Source organism: Acomys minous, assembly GCF_964271855.1.
Source record: "Acomys minous genome assembly, chromosome: 1".
Classification (NCBI taxonomy): Eukaryota; Metazoa; Chordata; class Mammalia; order Rodentia; family Muridae; genus Acomys; species Acomys minous.
The window spans coordinates 11,418,892-11,428,465 of record NC_140483.1 but is presented as its reverse complement, the minus strand read 5'-3'; the positions used below and the strand labels follow the sequence as shown (position 1 = coordinate 11,428,465).

General features: G+C 39.0%; 1 long non-coding RNA gene across 1 annotated transcript in view; it reads right to left on the bottom strand.

The window, feature by feature from the left end:
- Positions 1–1,201: 1,201 nt before the first annotated feature.
- Positions 1,202–9,574, bottom strand: part of LOC311609372 — a 30,910-nt gene continuing 22,537 nt past the window's right edge. Inside the window, exon 3 of the long non-coding RNA XR_014783366.1 lies at positions 1,202–1,324. This is a non-coding gene — a long non-coding RNA (uncharacterized lncRNA). The remainder of the gene's footprint in view (positions 1,325–9,574) is intronic.

The following is a 9,574-nucleotide window of genomic DNA, read 5'->3' as shown; positions in this document are numbered from 1 at the left end:
TACATTTGCTTTTTGAATTATCCTCTAAGATAAGATAATTGCAGAAGATTTTCTGCATTGAATAGATGTGGACTTTTATTTCATGACTCTATCAAATCTTTCTCTAAAAACAAAGAGGAATGTGCCCGCCTCCTTGTCTGAAGTAAGTCTCTTGCTAATGTTTTGGACTTTGCTGTTTTCTGAGGCATAGAAGAACATTTATTGTGGTTCTGAATTATATTTCTTTAATTTTCAAAAGTGTTTGGCATTATTTCAAATTATATTGTCCATTTGTTTGCTTTTTCTGTTTATAGCCATTGATCCTTTCATTACTGATTAAATCTCTCGTAAAATATAGAATTGGCTCGCTATCACTTAGCTATTTTTAACATACTTCTTTTTGTCTTTTGACTATGGAATCAAATTTTTTTTTCTGTAAAGAAATTGAAAGAATTAGAATTACTTGATAAGCAAATTCCTTTTCCTCTTTCCTCTGTCACAGGCTCTTGGCTGTGTCAGCACCATTTGAAACTTGTTCCACGTGCAGCTTGACCTCAGGGATGGGCCTGCGTGTGAAGAGTCCAAACCTCCACGGAGAATCAGGGAGGCGGTAAGGTACCGGCCATGCAAGCATGAGTGTGTGAGTTCAGGCTCCCCATCACCCACGTTAGCAGGGCCAGCTGTGGTGGCACCTGAGGAATGGAGGCAGCAAGGTCCCTGGAGCCAGTTGCCCAGCTAGCCTCGCCAGTCAGCAGCTCCAAGCCCAGTGGGAGATCTTGTCCCTCAAAGAAAGATGAAGAGGGATAGAAGGCAGTGTGTGGCATCAACCTCTGGCTTCCACTCTCACGAACATACACATATGTGTACATCTGTACATACACAGACACACACAGACACACACAGGCACACACATAGAGATAGATAGATAGAGAGAGAGAGAGAGAGAGAGAGAGAGAGAGAGAGAGAGAGAGAGAGAGAGAGAAGAATCAATGATACTTGCTGCCAGGAAATAGTCTATTTGAAAATTCAAGAATGGCTTCCTATTAATATATTACAGCACAGCAATGCTTCAAAAGAGGCGAGCATATGGTAATTTCATCAGATGTCAAAAAAAAAAAGTAGGACACACACAACATATTACTTACAGATGAGAAAGAAAGCCTGGAGAAATTAGGAACAGAGTCTTTCTGCAGATGATTGGAAGTGTCACAAGAGATCAGCTGGCAGAGTGCTTAGCGGTGGGGCGCCAGAGACAATCCCAGTTAAAAGCGGGGCCTCGACCAAGACTCCTGCCGCTGCCACCATTGCTTCACTTTCTTGTGAACGTTCTGTCCAGCACAATATCCTAAGAAGTGGAAAGAGGATGTATGAATATTTTAAGAGAGGACAAAATTATCATTATTTGCAGATGACATAATTAAATACAGAGGAAAACCCAGCTGAGAAGCGGGAACGAGAACTGATGTAGTTTCGTGGGAAGCAGGGGACATAAAAGGCGTGGGATTACTTTTCCTGTAAGTAGCAGTCAATTGGGGGCATTATGGGGAAAGAGCTTTTCGGTTTCTTTCAAAATAAAAGTCAAAAGGTCATTGCCATGGCTAATAAAATATATGTGGAGGCGATCTTAAGAAATTTCAAGATTTTAGAGGAATTTCCTTGAGTATCTCACCATTTACTTTGATTTTGGCTATTGGCTTCCTATATATAGCCTTTATTATGTTGAGGAAAGTGCCTTGTATTCCCGATCTCTCTAAAACTTTAAACATGAATGGGTGTTGGATTTTATCAAATGCTTTTTCTGCATCCAAAGAGATGATCATGTGGTTTTTTATTTTCAGTTTGTTTATGTGGTGGATTACGTTGATGGATTTCCGTATATTAAACCATCCCTGCATGCCCGGCATGAAGCCTACTTGGTCATGATGAATGATATCTTTAATGTGCTCTTGTATTCGTTTCGCAAGTATTTTATTTAGAATTTTTGCATCGATGTTCATCAGAGAAATTGGTCTGAAATTCTCTTTCTTTGTTGAGTCTTTGTGAGGTTTAGGTATCAATGAGACTATGGCCTCATAGAATGAGTTTGGTAATGTTCCATCCCTTTCTATCTTTTGGAGTAGCTTGAAGAGTATCGGTATTAGCTCGCCCTTGAAGGTCTGGTAGAATTCTGCACTGAAGCCATCTGGCCCTGGGCTTTTTTTGGTTGGGAGACTATCAATGATTACTTCAATTTCTGTAGGGGAAATAGGGCCATTTAGCTTGTTTATCTGTTCTTCACTCAACTTTGGCAAGTGAAATTGATCAAGAAAATCGTCCATTTCCCTTAGATTTTCAAATTTTGTGGCATATATGCCTTCAAAGTAGGATCTTATGATTCTTTGTATTTCTTCAGTGTCTGTTGTTATGTCTCCCTTTTCATTCCTGATTTTGTTGATTTCAATACTGTCTCTCTGCCTTTTAGTTAGTTTGGCTAATGGTCTGTCTATCTTGTTGACTTTCTCAAAGAACCAGCTCTTGGTTTTGTTGATTCTTTGGACTGTTTTTTTAGTTTCTATTTTGTTAATTTCACCCCTGAGTTTGATTATTTCCAGACGTCTACTCCTTTTGGGTGTTTCTGTTTCTTTTTTTTCTAGGGCTTCCAGTTGTGTCGTTAAGGTGTTTATGTGTGATGCTTCCAATTTCTTTTTAAAGGCACTTAGTGCTATGAATTTTCCTCTTAGCACTGCTTTCAATGTATCCCACAAATTGGGGTATGTTGTTCCTTCATTTTCATTGAATTTCAGAAACTCCTTGATTTCTTTCTTTATTTCTTCCCTGACCCAAGGCTGCCCACTCTCTCCATATCTTTTCAATATAGTACTCGAAGTTCTAGCCAGAGCAATAAGACAACATAAGGAGATCAAGGGTATTCAAATGGGAAAGGAAGAAGTCAAATTATCCCTATTTGCAGATGATATGATAGTCTACATAAGTGACCCTCAAAATTCCACCAGAGAACTCCTACAGCTGATAAACACCTTCAGCAAATTGGCTGGATACAAAATTAACTCAAAAAAGTCTGTAGCCTTCCTATACACAAATGACAAGCTTGCAGAGGAAGAAATTAGGAAAACTACACCCTTCACATTAGCTACAAGCAATATAAAGTACTTAGGAGTTACTCTAACTAAGCAAGTGAAGGACCTGTTTGAAAAAAATTTCAAAACCCTAAAGAAAGAGATTGAAGATGACATGAGAAGATGGAAGGATCTACCTTGCTCATGGATAGGGAGAATTAACATAATAAAAATGGCCATCCTACCAAAAGCAATCTACAGATTCAATGCAATCCCTATCAAAATACCTACACAATTTTTTAAAGACATTGAAAGTTCAATTCTGAACTTCATATGGAAAAACAAAAAACCCAGAATAGCTAAAACAATCTTGTACAATAAAAGGTGCTCTGGAGGAGTCTCCATACCTGATCTCAAACTGTACTATAAAGCAATAGTAATTAAAACAGCATGGTACTGGCACAGCAACAGGCTGGTTGATCAGTGGAATCGAATCGAAGACCCAGATATGAATCCACACACATATGGTCATTTGATTTTTGACAAAGAAGCTAAATCCATTCGATGGAAAAGGGATAGCATCTTCAACAAATGGTGCTGGTCTAACTGGATGTCTATGTGTAAAAAAATGCAACTGGACCCATATTTGTCACCTTGTACAAAACTCAAATCCAAGTGGATTAAAGACCTCAACATAAAACCAGAGACACTAAGTCACTTAGAAGAAAAAATGGGAAAGAGCTTGGAACATATTGGCACAGGAGACAACTTCCTGAACAGAACACCAACAGCCCAGACATTAATGTCAACAATTAATAAATGGGACCTCATGAGGCTGAGAAGCTTCTGTAAGGCAGGAGACACTGTAAAGAGAACAAAGCGACAGTCTACAGACTGGGAAAAGATCTTCACCAACCCTAAGTCTGACAAAGGTCTAATATCCAAAATATATAAGGAACTCAAGAAATTAAATACCACCAAACCAAATAACCCAATCGAGAAATGGGGCATGGAACTAAACAGAGAATTCTCAACAGAGGAATATCAAATGGCTGAGAAACACTTAAAGAAATGCTCAACCTCCTTAGTCATCAGGGAAATGCAAATCAAAACAACTCTGAGATTCCATCTTACACCCATCAGAATGGCTAAGATCAAAAATTCAAGCGACACCACATGCTGGCGAGGATGTGGGGAGAGAGGAACACTCCTTCATTGCTGGTGGGAATGCAAACTAGTACAACCACTTTGGAAATCTATCTGGTGCTATCTCAGAAAAATGGGAATAGGGCTTCCTCAAGACCCAGCTATTCCACTCCTTGGAATATATCCAGAAGATGCTCCAGCACACAACAAGAAAATTTGCTCAACCATGTTCATAGCAGCCTTATTCATAATAGCCAGAACATGGAAACAGCCGAAGTGTCCCTCAATAGAAGAATGGATAAAGAAACTGTGGTACATATACACTATGGAATACTATTCAGCTATTAAAAACAAGGACTTCCCGAAATTTGTGGATAAATGGATTGAGCTAGAAATGATCATAATGAGTGAGTTAACCCAGAAGCAGAAAGACTCAAATGGTATATACTCACTTATATCTGCATATTAGCCCAAGGGGCATGTCCCACGAAAGCCTTCACTTACCAGGAAACTGAGACAGAGGAGAGGACATTCTAGTGGGATTCTAGATGAGAGAATCATGGGAGAAAGGCAAAGTAGAAGGACCCAGAGGGTCCTAGAAGCCTACAAGTAGAACATTATGATAGGCAGATTTGGGCACAGGGGTCCCGCTCAAACTAGGGCACCAGCCAAGGACAATACAGGCGGTAAACCTTAAACCCCTACCCAGATCTAGCCAATGGACGGAACACTCTCCACAGTAGAGTGGAGAGTGGGATATTACTTTCTCACATACTCTGGTGCCTCACCTTTGACCATGTCCCCTGGAGGGGGAGACCTGATGGCACTCAGAGGAAGGACAGCAGGTTACCAAGAAGAGACTTGATACCCTATGAACATATAGAGGGGGAGGTAATCCCCCTCAGGAACAGTCATAGGGGAGGGGAGTAAGGGGAAAATGGGAGGGAGGGAAGAACGGGAGGATACAAGGGAAGGGATAACCATCGAGATGTAACAAGAATAAATTAATAAAAAAAAATAGAAATAAAAAAAAAATGGAAAAAAAAAATAAAATCCCTACCCATGTGCAGTAAAAAAAAAAAAAAAAAAAAAAAAAAAAGAAATTTCAAATTGTTAAATATTGGAGCAACCACAAGCCAGAGACTACACTTTTCATGTCCTTAGTTGAGGATAGTGAAATACTTTAGGGTATTAATTTTTCCCACATTCATTTTAAGCTAAATACTATTTCAATGGAAATCTCAGTAAGGGATAATTTGGAAACATGATCCCAAGGCTCATCTCACAGAATAAATGGATACAAATAAGAAACAGTGGGGTTTTTTTTTTTGTAAAAATAAATAAATAAATAAATAAATAAATAAATAAATAAAATAAGCAGTTCTGGAGGAGACCTGAATTTCTGAGACTTCAAATTGTCTAATGGAGATACTGAAATGGTAAATGCGTAGAGATGAATTTGAAATATACTTTATATACACTCTTGGTCTTTTGTCTTAAAATTTAGGGGCTAGATGTATTTCAGACCTCAAAAATTAGACCTTTTGTTAGTAAGCTTGATCATATCCTAAAAAAAGTACCCTCACAGTTTCAGACTCCAGGGCTTGGCGGTCTGCTCCCCACCCCCAGCACCCCTCATCATACCTACTGATATTTACACAGCAGAATGCAGAGGACGTAACAGCCATGGCAGCTTCCTACTGATCTGGGTCATATTTTGCTCTGAAATGAATATTGGCACCAACTCGTGGAAAAAAAGAGTTCACTATTTGAGACTAATTTTAGATCTGCAGATTGTCCATATATGTAGGTCAGAGGCTGCGTTCCTGGCTCTGGGTGGAGATTGGGTGGCAAGACATTCATTAGCACCTGCTCTGCGAGTGAGCACAAAAGAGGACAGATGTGAGTTCAAGAACATTGAACTGGTTCCGGCCCAACCAAGGGCCATAGAGACAAGTGTGGGCTTATATGGCCCCACCATAGACGACCCTCTCTGTCTCCGCATGGACCAGGGTTTGAGTGAGGCTTGACCAGTGTCTGGAGGAGGCTGCCTCTGGAGGAGATAGGCCTTTCCTAAGGCAGAGTTTATTGCTCTGAGAAGAACATCAACTTAGTGCTAGCTTCTCCAAGGCAGAAGAACAGATTCTTTATTCTTTAAGAGAAATCTGGACAACTCACCACGCCACTGACTATGTGTATCAGAAGTTAGTAGGCAAAGCATTCCACATAAATGGAGTAGCTATCTAGTTGTCTGGGGAACAGACTCCCCCTAAGTATCTTAATAGTAATATATGCAAGTTGGGAAAAAAATGAATTATGAAGTTAAATATTAAACAAGAAAATTTAGATGTTTTTCCATTTTTAAAGTAGATATTGAGTTATAATAAAAGCATTAAAAACAATGCTTATATAGAAGCAAAGAGGCAAAGACAGGAAAATTTAAATTCTTGAATATTAAAATCATTCACAAAATTAAAAGACAAAAACAAATGGAGAAAAGATTAATATATGTCTATGTATATATTTTTTCATATAAAGTTTGTAATAGTTTATACAAATAAAGTATATGAAAAATGTTCAACTCTATAAATTAAATAAAAATACATATTAATTAAAATCTTGAGATATCACTTTTCTTTTTCTTCACACAGTTACAAACATCATGAAACATGAAATTCCTGAATACCAAAGAAGGGTTTTCTGACTGTAACCGGAGCCATAAATTGTGGCCATGTATCTGGAAAGCTACCTGACCATTTATTCACTAGCCTTAAATGTCTTTATAAAAGACTACCATGCCCATATTATGTGAAATAAGTACTGAAAACATTATTTCAGTAATAAAATATAAAAATATATAATAAATAATCATATTTGGATGACATTAAATATGGAAACAAACATAAAATATTAGAAAATAAGTGACATGAAAATGCTTATGAACAAAGAAAATGTAAGACAAATTATATTGATGTTTATCAATAATCTATTCTCTACTACTTATATACCTATCAATTGCCTTTCAATTATCTCTCTGCCTCTCCACCTATCTATTCTAGATTTGTGTCTGTTGCTGTACTAAAACACTCTGACCAAAAGCAATACAGGAGAGGGAAGGGTTTATTTAAGCTTACAGGTTATAGACTGCCATTGTAGGAAGTTGGCGCAAAAACTCAAGCAAGAACTTGAAGATGGACCAGCTTAAGGGTCAACACAGCATTACTTCTAGAAATGGAAGCCACTCATAGCCAAGGAAGTGGGAAGAAACCATGAACAAATGCTGATAGATGGCTTCCATGTACAGGCCCGTGCTTAGCTAGCTTTCTTATCCAATGATGGACCACCTGCCCAGGGAGCTGCGCTCTTCCACATCAACCATCAATCAAGATAGTCTCCTTCAGACATGGGCTGACCTGATCTAGACAACCCCTCAATTGAGGCTTAAGCTGTGTCATATTAACAGATAAAGATATCTAAGCTAGAATCTAGCATCAGGCTACCTATCTGTCACATTTCATCTGTCTGTTCTCACCATCGACACAGTTGCTCATGTATGTCTAATAAAGCTGTCTGGGGACTTAGAAAAGAGAATCAAAACAAACAAACAAAATCACTAGTGGATACCCCCGATGGTAGATAGATACCCCTGATGGTAGATACCCCCGATGGTAGATAGATACCCCTGATGGTAGATAGATACCCCTGATGGTAGATACCCCTGATGGTAGATAGATACCCCTGATGGTAGATACCCCGATGGTAGGTAGATACCCCTGATGGTAGATACCCCCGATGGTAGATAGATACCCCTGATGGTAGATACCCCGATGGTAGATACCCCTGATGGTAGATAGATACCCCTGATGGTAGATACCCCCGATGGTAGATAGATACCCCTGATGGTAGATACCCCGATGGTAGATACCCCTGATGGTAGATAGATACCCCCGATGGTAGATAGATACCCCTGATGGTAGATACCCCGATGGTAGATACCCCTGATGGTAGATAGATACCCCTGATGGTAGATACCCCTGATGGTAGATAGATACCCCGATGGTAGATAGATACCCCTGATGGTAGATACCCCTGATGGTAGATAGATACCCTGATGGTAGATAGATACCCCTGATGATAGATAGATACCCCTGATGGTAGATACCCCGATGGTAGATAGATACCCCCGATGGTAGATAGATACCCCTGATGGTAGATAGATACCCCTGATGGTAGATACCCTGATGGTAGATAGATACCCCTGATGGTAGATACCCCTGAGTATTAGGTTATAGCTGCTTTACAGTATCTTGGGTCTCTTTTCTGTATTTTCCAAGGGTTAAGTGAACATGCAATTTGGATCACAAAAAAGAAATCAAAGTTTATCATAAACTAAAACATCATTTAGAGCTTTGTAGCTTATAGTCTTATGTAATAGTTTTATGTATTTTATTAATAAATAAGAAGTTTTTATGGTGTTTTCAATCCATTAAAATTTATGCTTAAGATCATGTAAGACATCTACATCCCATTCCTACCATAGCTTGTTATGCTACAGTTAAGCATGGGGGGGGGCTGTTAAAAACGATATCACTGGAGATGGGTTCGATAGCACAGCAGGGTATGATCCTAGGATGACTGTCTTAAACATGATCTGTTTATTTTTCAAATATTGCGAATTGATTTTTTAAAGCTCTTGAATCAATTATAAAATGAGTTTTCTAGGTAAATTATAATAATTTATACCTTAGAAAAGACATTCTTGGCAATAAAGAATGCCATGTTTTATGGTATTTGGACTTTAATAGGAAAAGAAAAGTGGCAGCTCTATGTTTTGGTTGCGAGCCTGGCCTTTAATGGCTGAGGCATCTCTCTAGCCCAGCTCTATGTTTTGATTAAGATATCTTTTTCATTTGATTTGTGGAGTTGTCCATTTTAATTGTTGAAGGTCTGTGGGCCTCTAAATCAGGAGCAAACAGGTGCATGAGAGCTCTTCTTCCTATAGGGTTGTATCCCGTGTCATAAGGGTCTAAGGGAGCTTACTTAGTACAGTGACATCCACAGGATACAATCAAACTGACATCAGATCCTAAAGAGCGCCTGCTGGCCAAACTACTCTGAAACAAGCATATGTGGTTCTACTTGGTCCTGTGCCTCTTGGGTTGGTAAAATCCCCCGTGAGTGGCCATCTTGCCTAACCTCCACCTCCTTCCTGTCCCTGAGAGTGTGTTCATCTCACCAATTGAAGCATTAATCATGTAAACCAGCCAGATCTAATTGTAAAACACAACATTACTTGGTAGAAGACTTTCGACCAAGGTGGGAATCTCAATTTCCATGCCTATTACTTCCCAGGAAAGGGCGGTTAACTCCTCTGTACTATTCTCCCAACTAAC